The sequence below is a fragment of the Patagioenas fasciata genome, chromosome 28 (assembly GCF_037038585.1).
Source record: "Patagioenas fasciata isolate bPatFas1 chromosome 28, bPatFas1.hap1, whole genome shotgun sequence".
Lineage (NCBI taxonomy): Eukaryota > Metazoa > Chordata > Aves > Columbiformes > Columbidae > Patagioenas > Patagioenas fasciata.
Window position 1 is genome coordinate 5,352,040 of NC_092547.1, and position 14,519 is coordinate 5,366,558.

The 14,519-nt window shown below is 51.5% G+C and overlaps 1 protein-coding gene across 8 annotated transcripts in view; it reads left to right on the forward strand.

Annotated features, from left to right (window-relative positions):
• The window catches only part of LOC136113733 (cyclic AMP-dependent transcription factor ATF-7), a 54,991-nt gene that overhangs the window by 836 nt on the left and 39,636 nt on the right, over positions 1 to 14,519 (forward strand). The window contains exons 1-2 of one of the 8 annotated variants that reach the window (XM_071799909.1): positions 546 to 925; positions 6,334 to 6,464. The exons of 2 other annotated variants lie outside the window; for them this stretch is intronic. The gene's annotated coding sequence lies outside the window, so the exon portion shown is untranslated. Of the gene's footprint in view, positions 1 to 545; positions 926 to 6,333; positions 6,465 to 8,989; positions 9,198 to 10,972; positions 10,998 to 13,044; positions 13,068 to 14,519 lie in introns of those variants that run through there. 5 more of the 8 variants (XM_065858933.2, XM_071799910.1, XM_065858934.2 and 2 more) reach the window with 5 other exon arrangements.

Here is a 14,519-nt window from a genome sequence, read left to right on the forward strand (position 1 = left end):
GAACGTTTGGTGCGCAGGTCCTGGGGGACCCTGAAGAGATATGGGGTGTCCTGGGGGACCTTGAAGAGATCCAGGGTGTGCAAGTCTTGGGGGACCAAAAGAGATATGGGGTGTCCTGGGGGGACCCTACAGAGATAGAGGGTGTGCAGGTCTTGGGGGACCCTAAAGAGATCCAGGGTGTGTGATTCTTGGGGGACCCTAAAGAGATCCAGGGTGTGCGACTTTTGGGGGACCCTAAGGAGAACCAGGGTGTGCGAGTCTCGGGGGGACCCTAAAGAGGTCCAGGGTGTCTTGGGGGACCCTAAAGAGATATGGGGTGTCCTGGGGGACCCTAAAGAGATATGAGGTGTCATGGGGGGCCCCTGAAGAGACTGGGGTTGTCCTGGGACATGTAAGATATGGGGCCCTCAGGGGTTAAATGGGGGAGCTCCTTGAATTTGGGTTCTGTCCCCTTCTGCATGAAGAGGGGCTCAGTGTGGGGGTTGTGCTTGTTTTGGGGCAACTAGGGGGGGAAAGGGGGGTCCTGGCCTATGTGTGGGGGCTCCCAGTGGCAAACTGGTGTGGGAGGGGTGCGGAGAGGTTGTTGGTGCCCATGGGTATAGGTTGGGGTCTGTGGGGAGGTTTGGGGCTCAACCTCGTCCCGGGAGGATCAGTGGGTCGCACAGCACCGAGTAACAGACCCAATGCAAACAGCAGGGATTAGAGAACTCGTAGTTCCTTCCCAAGTGTGAAACAACCGTTAATTCTCACTGGGAGACTTTTGGGAGCTCAGGGGAGCGTTGAGGGTTCACGGTGCGCTCGCCTCTCGGTGGCTCCGGCTTTGCCAGCACAACCGGTCACGTCTCAGAGCTGTTTTGTTTCTGCTGCCAGAAGGTTGGGCCGGAGCCCCTCAGCCTTGCGAAGGAACAGAGAGCGGCTGGTTCAGGTGTGACATGAAACACGTGCGACAACAAAAACCCCTTGTTCTGCTCGGTTTTTCCGGTTTTCCTCTTTCTACCCACTTCTTCGCGGCCTCTTCTTCCCATCGTTATCTTTCTTTATGAAGTTCTTTCCCTGCTCGGGGAAAGACACCATTTCAGTTTAACCTTCGGGAGCACAGCACAAAAGTCTCGTTAACACTTGGGTGGACTTGCCAATTCATTTTGCTTTATGACAGCGCTTGTTGGGCAGGGACTTTCTGCCGGGCACGGTCTGAAGGGTTTGTCTGCTTCTTTGCAAGCGGTTTTAAAATAGTTGTCACTAAAACTCAGTCATTTCTGGAGAGGAATTCGGCAGCAGCTCTCAACCACTGGCTTTGTTGGACGGTGTTTTTGGATGGGGGTTTTCTCAGCAGAGGCTAAGAATAACCGCACTGTGAATGCGGAGGGGAAGCTTGTGAATTCAACAACCGCATTCCCGTTGGAAAACGAGCTGGGTTCACATCCCCGCTCCTCGTTTCCCTCGAGCGAGCGCTCGCGTTCGCCTCCTGTGACACGAGCGGGGTAATTAGCGTTGCCGGTTAATCACTCTGCGGGCTGGAGAGCTTGTTTGCTTTCAAGTGGTAAAAACAAAGCGAGAGAGAAGGTGTGGGTTCCGGGGCACCCGCGAGGTTTGTGGGGATTTTCTCAGACTGGCGCTTTATTTCTGGTGCTAAAAGTTGGTTGGGAGTTAAGTGGGAGGTTTTTAGTATCAGATAGACCTGGCTGCTTTGAGAGCTTCACACAGCTGTTAATTTCCCTAATTACTTGCCAACCCTTTGGTTATACCTAATTGTAGCATGCTAAACACTTCCTTTTGGCACCTGCCCGTCAAGTAACTGTTAAAAATCATCATGTCCACCGTATTTACCGCTCAGTTATTTTAATCTTTCCTTGGAAATCAACCCCTCCAGCTGCTTCACCGTATTTTCCTGACCGTTTTCCAGTTTGCCCGTATCCTCCTGATACCGAATAGCTGGGAATGGAGCGCGGTTTGGACTTTCCCTCCTTGTTCTCCGCTCGCGTTCAAGGCAGGAAAACTTTGGGAAGGCGTTAAACCTTCCACTTGTATTTTGTCGTTCACTCTGTGTTAACTTTCCCCCATTCGGGGTATTTCTGGTATTAATTTATACCCATTTTTCTATTTCTCAATGTTCCTTATTTTCCAATCTTCTCCAGAAGAACACCCGCAAGTGTTATTATATTTTTAAGCTGTTTGATAGGACTGGTAATAATCTGAGTTAACTTGTAAGCGCCGTAAATCCGTGTGATGATTGCTTAGATATACGGTGCAAGAAGGTGGCAAAAAGACAAGGCTGTGGCTTATAAATATATGTATATTAATGTCTTTATTCCTATATTTTCTGGGCCCGACTGGAGGAGGTGCTGACCATGGAGGACGCTCTCAGGATGGCGCAAAGGCCTTTGCGGCCGTAGCTCGAGGCAGGAAATTTCGGAAAGATGGGGAAGTCGCAGAGAGGAAGCGCGAGAGGATGGTTGGGGAGGAAGAAGCCGAGTCCTCCTCCCGGCCCCGCGAACGTGGGGGTTCAGAGGACCCGGAGCTTTTCAGAGGGTTTGCAGTGTCCGTTCGCCACCTCTTTGCGGCGGAAGCGTTTTGAGAGGGGTTTTAGTAAAGCAGGATCGCTGCTTGGATTTGGTTTTGGGCTCGTGTTCTGCTGTATCACATGTGATGCTTCTTTTTGGCGTTCTGTTTGGTTTTCTTTATCCTTTCTGACTTTCTTGGTCCTTCTTGCATTTTTAGCGCCAAGAATTGAGGCCACTTGTCCCAAACCGTTCTGCCCCTCATCATTTAGCACCCAACTATGATGCATTTTAAGGCAAAATGCGTTTCTTTTTAAATAACAAACCTTCAGGACTGTTGCTTCCTTCAACTTCATTACTTATTACCCCTGTAACTCCGTTACTTATTATGATGTTATCCTCTGCATCAGGATTTCCCAGTTTCCAGCCCTCGGAGGTGCTGGATCTGCTGAGCTCCCTCAGTTCATATTCGCTCGCTCGTGTTTGTTCTCCCTATTAGAGCTGCTATTTACAGTGTGTTTTGCTCCAATTAGTCTTGGCTCGTGGGATTTTGGCTCCGTCGCTCCTCTGAAGTTCAATTTCATCATAATCCAAGAGGTTTCTTGCCTGTTTTGTCTCCCGGCCGCCTTTACATCGCGTGCTTTAAACACCAAAGTTCGGCGGTTGCTTTTTGAACCGGGATCGGTTCAGCACCGTAACCACCGTGCGGTTTCACCGAGGCCAAACGGCATTGAAACGTGGGTGAATGATTTAGCGGAGTGGCATTTTTGGCTCTGAGCTCTTCGCATGCTCACTGGGGTGGGTTTTCCTCCCTCCCATCTCATTTTTGCCACCGTCCCATATGGGGACGAGCACCAAGCGGAGCTCCCGGTGGCACCGACCGCTTATTGAAGTCATCCTAAGGAAAGAGCCGCGGTTTTCGGCTGGTGGGGTTGGAATGGGCTGGAATGCTGCTCCGTCCCGCCCTGGGGCCGCGGTGCCAGCCCTTGCAAGCCGCTTCATGAATAAACAGCTTTTCCTGCCTAAACACCTCAAGGAAAAGCCGCACTAAGTTCTCCTCCCTCTCTCCCCCCTCTAAAAAACGCTATTTGGGCTCCTTTAGTAGGAAATGCAGCTTGTGGCTGGGGTTCAATAGGGGGCAAAGCCACGAGGTTCACCCCATTGGGGATGCGCTGTGTTTCTTGTACATCTTGCTTTTCTTATGGATGATTTAGCTCGTGGAGCCTTGGCTGGCAGAGGCCTCATTCTGGATGCCATTATTACCATTTAAAACAATAGTAATAACAACAATAACCATAGCGAGCTGCCCTGTGCCCTTTAACCATGTCCAAAGCGAGCGAACCAGACGCAGAGCTTTTCGGTTTCGCTGGTGCCGAGGCGAAGGGGACAGATCCTCAAATCGCAACGCAGGTGACGTTCGCAATTACCGAGCGTAACGAGCGGTTAAAACAACCGTGTTTCTAGTGGTACGGTTGGATGTGTCTGCGGCTGAAGGTGCTGGGAACGCTCCGAGGTTTGGGAAGTGAAGGTGGAGTGGGTTGCGTGTGGGCAGGGGAAGCTTTGCCAGTTCATCTGGCAATGGGATACGAAGGCTTTTTCTGCCTTGTGCTGTTGCAGAGCGGGATCTGCGGGTAAACCTGGCAGCCGGGCACGGCTTCGCTGCTCTGGTGTAGGAATATTCCTCTTTTATTTGAGTATTGGTAAAATAGAGGCAGAGAAGGAGCAGATCTGAAGGCAAATGGTCACTGCAAGTCTCCCAGAATGAACCATTCGATCCCAAAAACATGGAAGTGGAATTGAGGAAACTCATCTACAGCCTTCATTGGATTGGAAAGCTCGTTGCGGTCCCGTGTTGGTAACGTTTTTAATAAGCAAGTCTATATTTCATTGCTGGAGGTGGTGAGGAGTTTCCTGAGGGATGCTCCCCATTCTTCCACTGCATATTTATCCCCTTCCTATTCTTTTCCTTCCTGTGTTCACCAAGCTCTATTTTGAATGCACGCAGAGCACCCATTTGTATGATCCACGTTTAGGATGCCGTATCCTTCACCTGCGTAAGATTTTGAATTATAGAAATCATTATTGTTCTATATAGAAAATCATCGCTTTGTTTGCCGCTCGAGCTCCCTCATTCCACCAACAGCACGCGGTTCCGCTTCAGCGCCCCCAGCAACGCGCCGGTTTCTACACATCGCTCCTATTTGGAATATTTCTTGCTCCCCTCTGGTTTTGGGGCTCACATATCAGATAATGACCCCATAAAGCGCGTGCGCCTTTGAATGCTGAATAAATAAAACTGCAGGTGAGGCGATATTTTCCCTTGGTGACCGCAGGTACACGCGGGAGCCTCGTGCTGTTCTGTCCCCTGCCCCGCCGGTGCGATTTGGGTGATTTTAAATCACCGCCAAAGAGTTTTATCCATAGGTAGGCGCTTATATAAGAGGCTCTGCTGTTCTTAACCCACGCAGCCTTGACTTTGATTTTCCTTTAAAACAATTCACGCGCCGTTGTGGGGAAAATATGTTCAAGCTTGACTTGGGCTCTTATGTCCCATTTTCAGCAGCTTTTTCTCTTTCATTGAAACAAGGGCTCTTAAGCGGCTGAATAATTTCAGGAAATGAGACTCCAGTTTCTAGGTCACTAAGGCATTTCCTAGGTAAAAATAATGCATTTTTTAAAGCTCGTCATGACTTTCTTCTAATTGTCCCCGCTCAGCAAGCACCAGTGGGTCTCGAAGGTTTTTCCTGCCTTTCTTAAGCGTGAGTTATTTCTCTGTGCTGTAGTAGATCTCTCGCAATCCGCTGTCCCTGCTGGGAGGACGTTTCCAGCTGAAGATGGATCACTGCTAATGGAGCAGCACCAGGCAACCCGGGATCCCGAGGCTGCGTCTGTGCCTTCGGGGCTTTGCTTTCGGAGCTGCAGATCCCACCCTGCTGGAAGCACCACCAGGACCATTTCCTACCCGGCGACCTCGCCCTAGGGCGGCTTTGTCCTCCGAGGTTCACTTGGTTGTGGGGTGGAGGGGGAAGAAAACCTTGCTTGAGGTTGTGGGGATGGTTTGTGCCGTGTGGTTTTGGCTGGAGTTGGGTACGGGTGCATTGTCGCCTGGTCACCCTGGCCTTGGGTTGTCGCCTGGTCACCCTGGCCTTGGGTTGTCGCCTGGTCACCCTGGCCTTGGGTTGTCACCTTGTCACCCTGGCCTTGGGTTGTCACCATCCTCCTGGTGACGGGTGTATCTGCATCTTGCTAAAACCACAGGGTCCAGCCTGATTTTGGGGATGGTGGGAGCGATGTGGATGCTCATCCAACCCCTGTGCAAACACATGGGGATTTCCAGGTGGTTCCTCCCATTTAGGAGGAGGTTTAGGAGCAACTAGGTGATAAACCAAGCCTGGGGCCTTGCTGCTCGTTGTATTTGATGCGAGCTGGCAAGGCGCCCCCACCAAAGGCTTAAGGGCTGCCAGGGAGTTCTGCTCCATTGGGTTCTTGCAGTTTGGTCTTTCCCTTGCGTCTCGGTGTGAATATCTTGGGGACATCCCACTGAGTCCATCTTGCTCATGAGTAACGAAATGGTGATTTAGGGATGGTCTTTCTCCATCTTCTCGCCTGGGGAAGCTACCGACTTGCTGCTTTACGTTGGATTTCGCCTCGTCTTCATCAAAGGCTCCGAAACCCTTTGGACAGATGCCTTCTCGCATTAGAAATCCGACACTTGGCACCTCACTAGAGAAACCTCGCCCGCGTTGGAGGCCGTTTTGCCAAGTTACGGCTGCTTCGGCGACGTTTGGCAGGATTAAAGCAGGTATTTGAAGAGCAGCGGCTTCTTCTCCCTTAGGAATCCGACAGCGAAAGGAGCGGCGGGAGGACACGTGCGGTCAGCACAACTGAACCCGCGGAGCGTCCATCGGCTCCACGTCGGAGAGCAGAACCCCCTGAGACCCTTCCACATCCCTCAAGCTTCTTGCGGTCAGTCTGGTTTGCTTTTCTCACTGTGATGCTCCCCGTAGATGTTTAAAAACCCCACGCTCTCCATCCTTAGTGGTGTGCGAAATGACACGGGGCTTTCCCCAACGCCTTCCTCCGAAACGGGAGGCCGAGCCAGATCAGATCTGGAGGGCGGCCAGCGCCCGGAGCCGCTCGGACAGTGCAGCTTCTCTGATGGTTCTTGTCCTGCGTGTGGAGAGACAGCGTTCACAAATGACGCTTTTTGTTACGGTCACCGTAAACTCTTCGCTGTTTGCAAGAGGGTAATGAACAGCTCAGTTGTGTAGGTGGGAGGACCGTGGTGGGAGAAGCCCCTGGAGCTCTGTTTGTTGCTCTAAGCTTTTCTCCTTCAACCCCTGTGTTATTCCCTTCGCTGACTTTGTTTTCCATTTGATGGGACACCAACAATTCCTGCTGGACCCATCGCTCAGACCCTTGTTGTGGCCGTGGCTTCATGTGAGACTTGACCCTTTTCCTCTGTTAAATTTGCTCCCCTTCGAGCTGCTTTTTAAGTCATTTTAGGGCCGAGCGTCATGTCTGGTAGCAAAAATCCTTCTGATGGTAGCGACTGCTGGTGAAGCTCCAGGGCTGTTTTAAGCCGGGATGCTGCACATTTTTGGTGCTATCGAGGTGGGTGTTATGATATTTGGGATGTTCTTGCGGATGGGGATGCATCCAGAGCTGTGCTGAGCACCCAGAAAGGCACAAAGAGCCAGTGCACCGTTGGACTTTGCTCCCACCCTGCACTGCACGTTAACTCCGAACGACTTATTCAATGCTGTGCATCTGTCAGACGTTTCCTTCAAGCACATTCCCTGCCAATACTCCAGTTTATACCTTTTTGTTGGCTTTATCAAGCTTATAAAGCGTAAGGACGTTCTGCCCCTAAAGCGGGTTTTACAGCGTTGCCTTTGGCCCTTCTTTCCCAGCCAATTTTAAGCTCTCGTGTAGCTTTCTGGTTGCAAAGCAAACGTCCTCACTCCTTCCCCCGCAGCCCAAAAAGAAGCTTAAAGGCAAAACCCGGGACTAAGGGCAGCCTGGGTGTTTGCAGCAAGCTCGGTGGCCTCTCCCTGCAAACTTCAAGCCTTTCGCAGCACCTCAAACAGAGACCCAAGCACCCAAAGGTGCGGGGCGAGGGTTGTTCCCAAGTCCCTCATTTAGTTTGAGCATCCGCAGTCGTTCCCCAGTGGAAATCAAGTGCCAAACGGACTGAAAAAGCACCTAAAAGCAGGTTGGGCGCCTCACCCTTGATCCCATAGAGCTGACCCTGCACCAAGGGAGCCGAAATGTTAAAATAACCTGGTTTCTTGGTTTTTTTTTTCATTCATTTTAAGGAAGAACTTGACCTATTTCATTACCCCGCTTTAGGATGGCTTACGGTGCTGTGAGTGTTGGTGTTTCACATCAACAGTGCGGGGAATGCCCACGCTAAAGCCCGGCCTAGCGCTGTAGGCAGGACTGGGGTCCCCTCCGCGTGTTTTCTGGGCTGATCCCAACCTGCTGAGCGCCCCAATACCCGTTTGGATGGGCAGGAAGGAGCGGGGAGCTGTTAATGAGTGCACTTAGCAGCATAATAAAGAGCCTTTCCTGGAACGGTCTCAAAGCAGCACGTTTCCTTCCTTGCATTTTAGTGGGAAATCTCAGACTATTTTTGAGAGCCTTTTACTTCCTTCTCCTTTAGCGAGTAGCAATGCCTCGGTCTGACATTCTCTCCCCAAAAAGCAGTTTGCTTTCTGATTGCGACAATTCCAGCTCCCAGCGGCAATCGCGACTCCGTCTGCGCTCCTGTGTATTCCACAGCCCGGATTCCGTGCACCATCTATAATAATCTCATTTATTGTGGGTTTTAGCCCGTCCTTGGGGCTCGCTCTGCCGCCTCGAGCGCCGTTTGCGTGTGAATGGGCTTGTTTGTAGCGCGGCTCCGGTTGTTAAAGCTCTTGGCGTCGCTCCCAGGTCTCCGCCGCCTTACCCAAATGGAGCTGGGATGGCCTCGCCACTCATTAGTGGCTGAGAATTAATCCCGCGTAGCTCAGGCTCATCACAAGTTAACTCGGAGCCCCGGTTGGAGCCCCGGTTGGAGCCCCGGTGCGGTGATCGATCACGAACAGAACGAGCTGTGTGTGCCGGAGCCGTCGCAGCGCCCACAATATAACCCCAATTGACAAAAGCTGCGGGAACCCTTCTTTCTCCTATTCTTCTAAATATGATTAGGATAAGAACACCATTCCTGATGCAGTCCCGCCTTTCTCCTGCTGTCAGCTAAACACTCTGATTTTTCTCCCAATCCATCCTCCACCCTTCTTAAGCTCTTTGTTTGAAAACCTGAGCCCACCACAAACAGATCTTCTGCATCATCTGCCCCTTTGGGCTCATTCTGGTGTCCACAAGGTATTTTACACCCAACCCTGAAGGGAGAGTTTATTTCGGAGAGTTAAACCGGTTCTAATCTCCATCCTGCAGTGGCACAGCGGTGCCACCGAACCACCAGGTCCCCCCTTTGTTCACAGGTGACATTGCCCATCTCCATGAGCTCCCTCATCCTCGAGCCCCTGGAAGAGCCTTTTTCTGGGCGCTGCGATCACAACATCAGCACCAATCCTGCTTTTCCATCATCACCGTAAACCTTGGCGGACTTAAAACCGACGCTGACATTCCCTAAATCATCCCTTTTTGTAGCACGGTCACTCGTTCTTCTGGAGGCTGCAAATCCAAGGGGTAAGAGGGCACGGGGGGCCCGAAACCTTTTATTAGAATCTGCAAAATAACCATAGATAAACCGATGTGCAGACACAAATAGAGCGAAGGTGGCTCGGTGGTACCTGCAGGCACCACTTTATCTGCTGGAAACAGCCCTTTAGTTTCCACGCCGCACTTTTGCTGCCAGGCTGAGCTTGCGGTCGCTTCCCCAGGCGCCTCCTTTCTCTCGACACCCCTATTTCTCGCAATTTTCCTCTTCCTAACTCATTTTGCAGCTCGTTCTTCACTCGGCTCTTCCTGGGCGAGTAAATCTTAGCGGAGCGAGGCTCCTGTCAGCAGAATTTGCTTCGCTTTTCTACTTCAAGCCTATTTTTAGGAGGCTGCTCTGCAGCTCTTTTGGTTTTGTTTCATAGTCGCTGCAGCCTCCAGCTTTAATTCTGTGGCCGCATTAATGCGGAGTTTACCCTGATGATTTATGGGAATAAACCATAAATGTGTGCATGTGAGGCTCATTCGTGCTGCGGCGAACGGGCAACGCGACGACTTCTGCGGGTTCGTTGGGATCCGAAGCATCCGAGGCGCAGATGGAAGAGCCCTGGGCAGCAGCATTCCTGCAATAACAACAGTCACATGTGAGCACAACAATAGGACCTTATTTTTAGAGCATTTTTCCTCGCAACTCTATCCCCCGGCATTCATGACGCTGAGATTTAAGGAAGAAGCGCGTTATTATTATTATTTTCAATGGAAGCTTGAGTTGCTCGTGAAAACAAAGCACTGGGAGCCCCAGCGACGTCCTCGGAGGGGATGAGCGACCCATGGTTCTTGTGAACCAGAGGAGTCTCAGCTTGGATGTACAAATCTCAGCCTTAAGCTGCTCCCAACCTCAATGATTGGGCTGGAACGGGTCTGGAAAAGCTCGACGAAGAACAAAAACCCCAAGCTGCTCATCCCTGGGTTTATTTACCGCGGGATGTGGGGATTTGTAGTGATCTGTGCTTGGGAAAGCGAAGCGGTGGGTGATGATACTTGAGCCAATTGAGTTTGTGGCACCCGACTAACGCCGCCCATCTAAACCGTGGCTGCTCAGAGTCTCTAAAGCCAAACCAGAGGATGTTAAAGGGTACAGAGCATCGTGGATGAAAGGATCGGTCAATTCCAAGCGTCGGGCGTCCTGCTTCTCGCTAAACCATTTCCAAATGGAAGCTTTCGAGGTGCCAACGCGTCCTGGGGGAGATCCCTTTCGGGAAGGCTGGGCTTTGATTGCTGCTGTTGGCCGTGTAATCTGTCTAATTCCTTTTAAGGGAGTTAAAATACACCCCGAGGTGTCTGTCTAGACTAGAACAGGCCTAGTTTGGTCTTAATGGCTTAGTTAACACGCTCTGGGACCACTTGGGTTTATGGACTGAGATACCGCGGGGGAAGCAGCATATGGGCTGCCTTTAATAGCTGCAGGGAGAATTTAAACTTGGAAATAAGTGGAAATGTTGATTATTGAGGTGAGCAAAACCAGCTTAGCCCATGAGCAGTGTCCCAGTTGAGCTCTTCGTCCAAACCAGAGGATCTGGTGGGCAAATGCATTCGTTTGAGGCTTCACCTTTCAGCGCAGACCTTCAGCCTCTTCCCCTCCAGCTCTTGCAAGGACCCCGAGCCTGTTTAAGTGGGTAAAATATGTATGTTAATTTTAAAGATAACATCATCCTATCTGTGAACCTGGGCATCGCTTTAACCTCTCTAGAACTTCATAACGAGGTGGTGGTTCGTTCTCTGGATTAGGGATCCTCACGGCTGCCTTGGATTGCCAGGAATTACAAACAGGTCAGTTAAAAATTAGCTCTAAATGTACATGATTGAAGGTAATAGGAATATGTTCTGAAACGTGAAGACCTCCTTCTGTTCGGTTTGAACTTTGAGAGGACAAAACGGGTCCAAAGTGGTAAATGGTTATAGAATCCCAGAGTGTCAGGGGTTGAAGGGACCTGGAGGGCTCACCCAGTGCAATCCCCCATGGAGCAGGAGCACCCAGCTGAGGTTCCGCAGGAACCAGGCGGGTTTGAATGTCTGCAGAGAAGGAGACTCCACAACCCCCCTGGGCAGCCTGGGCCAGGCTCTGCCACCCTCTCCAGCAGTTCCCTGTCCTTCTGGAGCTGAGGGGCCACAACTGGACACAAGATTCCAGGTGTGGTCTCCCCAGGGCAGAGCAGAGGGGCAGGAGAACCTCTCTGACCTACTGACCACCCCTTCTAACCCACCCCAGGTCCCATTGGCTTCCTGGCCACAAGGGCCCAGTGCTGGCTCAGCCCACAGCACCCGGGATTCCCAGCTGGTCTCCCATCCAAGTGCTGACCGGGCCCGACCCTGCTTAGCTTCCCAGATGGGGCATTCTCAGGGTGCTACGGCTGTATATATTATATATTTATACATATATATGTTCCCCAAGTATATCCTGGTAGTATCTGAACTAAACCCTGTTTCCAAGGGCAGAGCAGAGGGACAGGAGAACCTCTCTGACCCACTGACCACCCCTTCCAACCCACCCCAGGTACCATTGGCTTCCGCTGGTCTCCCATCCAAGTGCTGACCGGGCCCGACCCTGCTTAGCTTCCCAGATGGGGCATTCTCAGGGTGCTATGCCTGTATATATTATATACACATCTATACGTTCGCAAGTCTATCCTGATAGTATCTGAACTAAACCCTGTTTTCAAGGGCAGAGCAGAGGGGCAGGAGAACCTCTCTGACCCACTGACCACCCCTTCTAACCCACCCCAGGTCCCATTGGCTCCCTGGCCACAAGGGCCCAGTGCTGGCTCAGCCCACAGCACCCGGGATTCCCAGCTGGTCTCCCATCCAAGCACTGACCGGGCCCGACCCTGCTTAGCTTCCCAGATGGGGCATTCTCAGGGTGCTATGGCTGTATATATTACATATTTATACATATATATGTTCGCCAAGTATATCCTGGTAGTATCTGAACTAAACCCTGTTTCCAAGGGCAGAGCAGAGGGGCAGGAGAACCTCTCTGACCCACTGACCCCCCCTTCTAACCCACCCCAGGTCCCATTGGCTTCCTGGCCACAAGGGCCCAGTGCTGGCTCATGGTCACCCTGCTGTCCCCAGGACCCCCAGGTCCCTTTTCACCGCTCCAACAGCTCATTCCCAACTTACACTGGAACCTGGGGCTGTTCCTGCCCAGATGCACACACACCCCGTAGGTTCTTTGCTAATAAGCTAAGAGAGGGAGAAAACAAACCGCATCCAGGCTTGGGGAGCACAGGCTGATTGGTTGGAAATGCCTTTTGGGTTTTGCAGCCGCTCGTCAAGGCTGCGCCGGTAGAACTTGAAGCACACGCTTCAGTGATCTGTCTGCGATTCTTCGCTTTCCAACCTGCTAAAAATCACCAGAACGGTGAAATACTGTCCCGCGCTGCAGGGAGAGGAATGGGAACGTGCTCCTGGTATCCAATCATCTGCTTATTCCGCCTGTTCTTAAGAATAGAATTTATTGAAGCAATTTATCCTGCCTAAATGCGATATAAATCTGAGCACGTGGATGTACACACCAGTCATACTCCGTAGCGAGCAAGCACCTAAATCTTTCTTTAAAGAATGAGCGAATCCTCCTGACGCTTTGCAAGATGAAACAAACTGAGGGGTTTTTGCACCTTTGGATGGAGCTGCTTGTTCGGCTGTGGGGCGGCCCAGAGCGCGCTTGGCTTTGGGTTTGTTGTCCAGCTCCCCATTCAGTTCGTGTTCTCAGAGCCCCGGGAGTGACAGCTGATCCATTTCTTTAATGTCTCATATAGCTTTTGTATGCATTCGGAGCATAAAGATGAGGTGGGGAGACCCCGACGTTCCTCCCGTCGGCAGCAGGAGCAAGCGACAGCGGTAAGGACGCATTGATTAAAACAGCGTCAGGCTGCGTGTTTAACCATAAGATCTGTTTGTCTATGGAATCAACACATCCCCAGCTTCATCCCACGCAACCCAGCTTAACCGCGTGGCCCTGATTTAAACCAGAATGCTCTGAACTTTGGGGACGTCGCTGCCATCTCGGAGCTGATTCCTCCCCGGGCTGGCAGATTTTTGTGGTTAATTGCAGAACAAACTAAAACTTGATGCCCCGCTTCGTTTGCCACCTCCGAGTGCTCATTCCTGGGGCTCTTAATATTGATTAATGCACCAAAGCGCCGTTCAGATGCAAACCCCTGAACCCCCAGGAGCGCAAACCTGCGGCCCTCGCTTTCTAGGCAGGTAATTCGCCAAACTGGTGATTAAACGGGGATTAAGAAGTCTTGAATTAATGACTCTTGCATCCGCTTCGCCTTGGCAGACGACGCCAGCGGCAGCTCCCAGTCCCTTGTCTTTTATGCATAAGGAATATGGGTGCAAAGTAAGACCGGGAGGGGGAAATGGAGCTTGGTTTGTGTCCCGATATCATCGTCCGACCATCCACCAAATGCGCAGGTGATGGTAAAACAACTCCAAGAGTCACCGAGTTGATGTTTGCTTTGCGCCTGCTCCGATTTCTCTCGTTACCTCCTTAGAGCAGGAGCAGCGATTGCGCCTCTTTCCGAAGGACCCGGCGCCTCCGTTTATTCAGAGCTGCAGCTTTTTGTGCCGCAAACTCGAAGGTTTGGCCGCGATGTTTTTCCACCTCGGTGGAATTTCAGGGCGGTGTGAAAAGTCCCATCTATTTAACACATCCCCGCTCAGCCTCCGCTGTCGCTGTCACCTCCAGAGCCGCATTTGCCAGGATCCCATCTATTTCTGCAAAGCTGCTGTCGTCTCCTCCCACCCTCCAGCTCTGCAAAGCCCCACGTCGCTTCTGCATGGGTTTGGTGATGTTCTTACCCATCTTTATCCCTTTATTACCACGCTTCTCCTCTGCTGGGGAGCGTTTTGGCCGCGGGCCCGTTCCATTTGCGAGAGGGCTGTTTATCCTTTGTGCGGTGCTGTTTGCACAGGCCCTGCCGTTTCGCTTCATAAATCCAAACATAGGCTGAAGCGCCGCGGCCGTCTCGCCCCTTTTTGCCCGAGAAAACCTGGCAGCTGCTTTCCCGCAGCTTTCGGTTGTTAGCGACGTGTTCCGCGGCCTCGCGGAGGGGGTTTCCACCCCTTGGAGCCGCCTGGTTGAGCCGCACGGTAATAGAAGTATCATCTTTGTTCCTTTTTCTGCCCCTCTACTCTGCCCTTGAAAAAAGGGCTTAGTTTGGATGCTATCAGGATATACTTGGCAAACATATATATATCTATATCTATCTATCTATCTATCTATCTATATATATATACAGACATAGCACCCTGAGAATGCCTGATCCGGGAAGCTAAGCAGGGTCG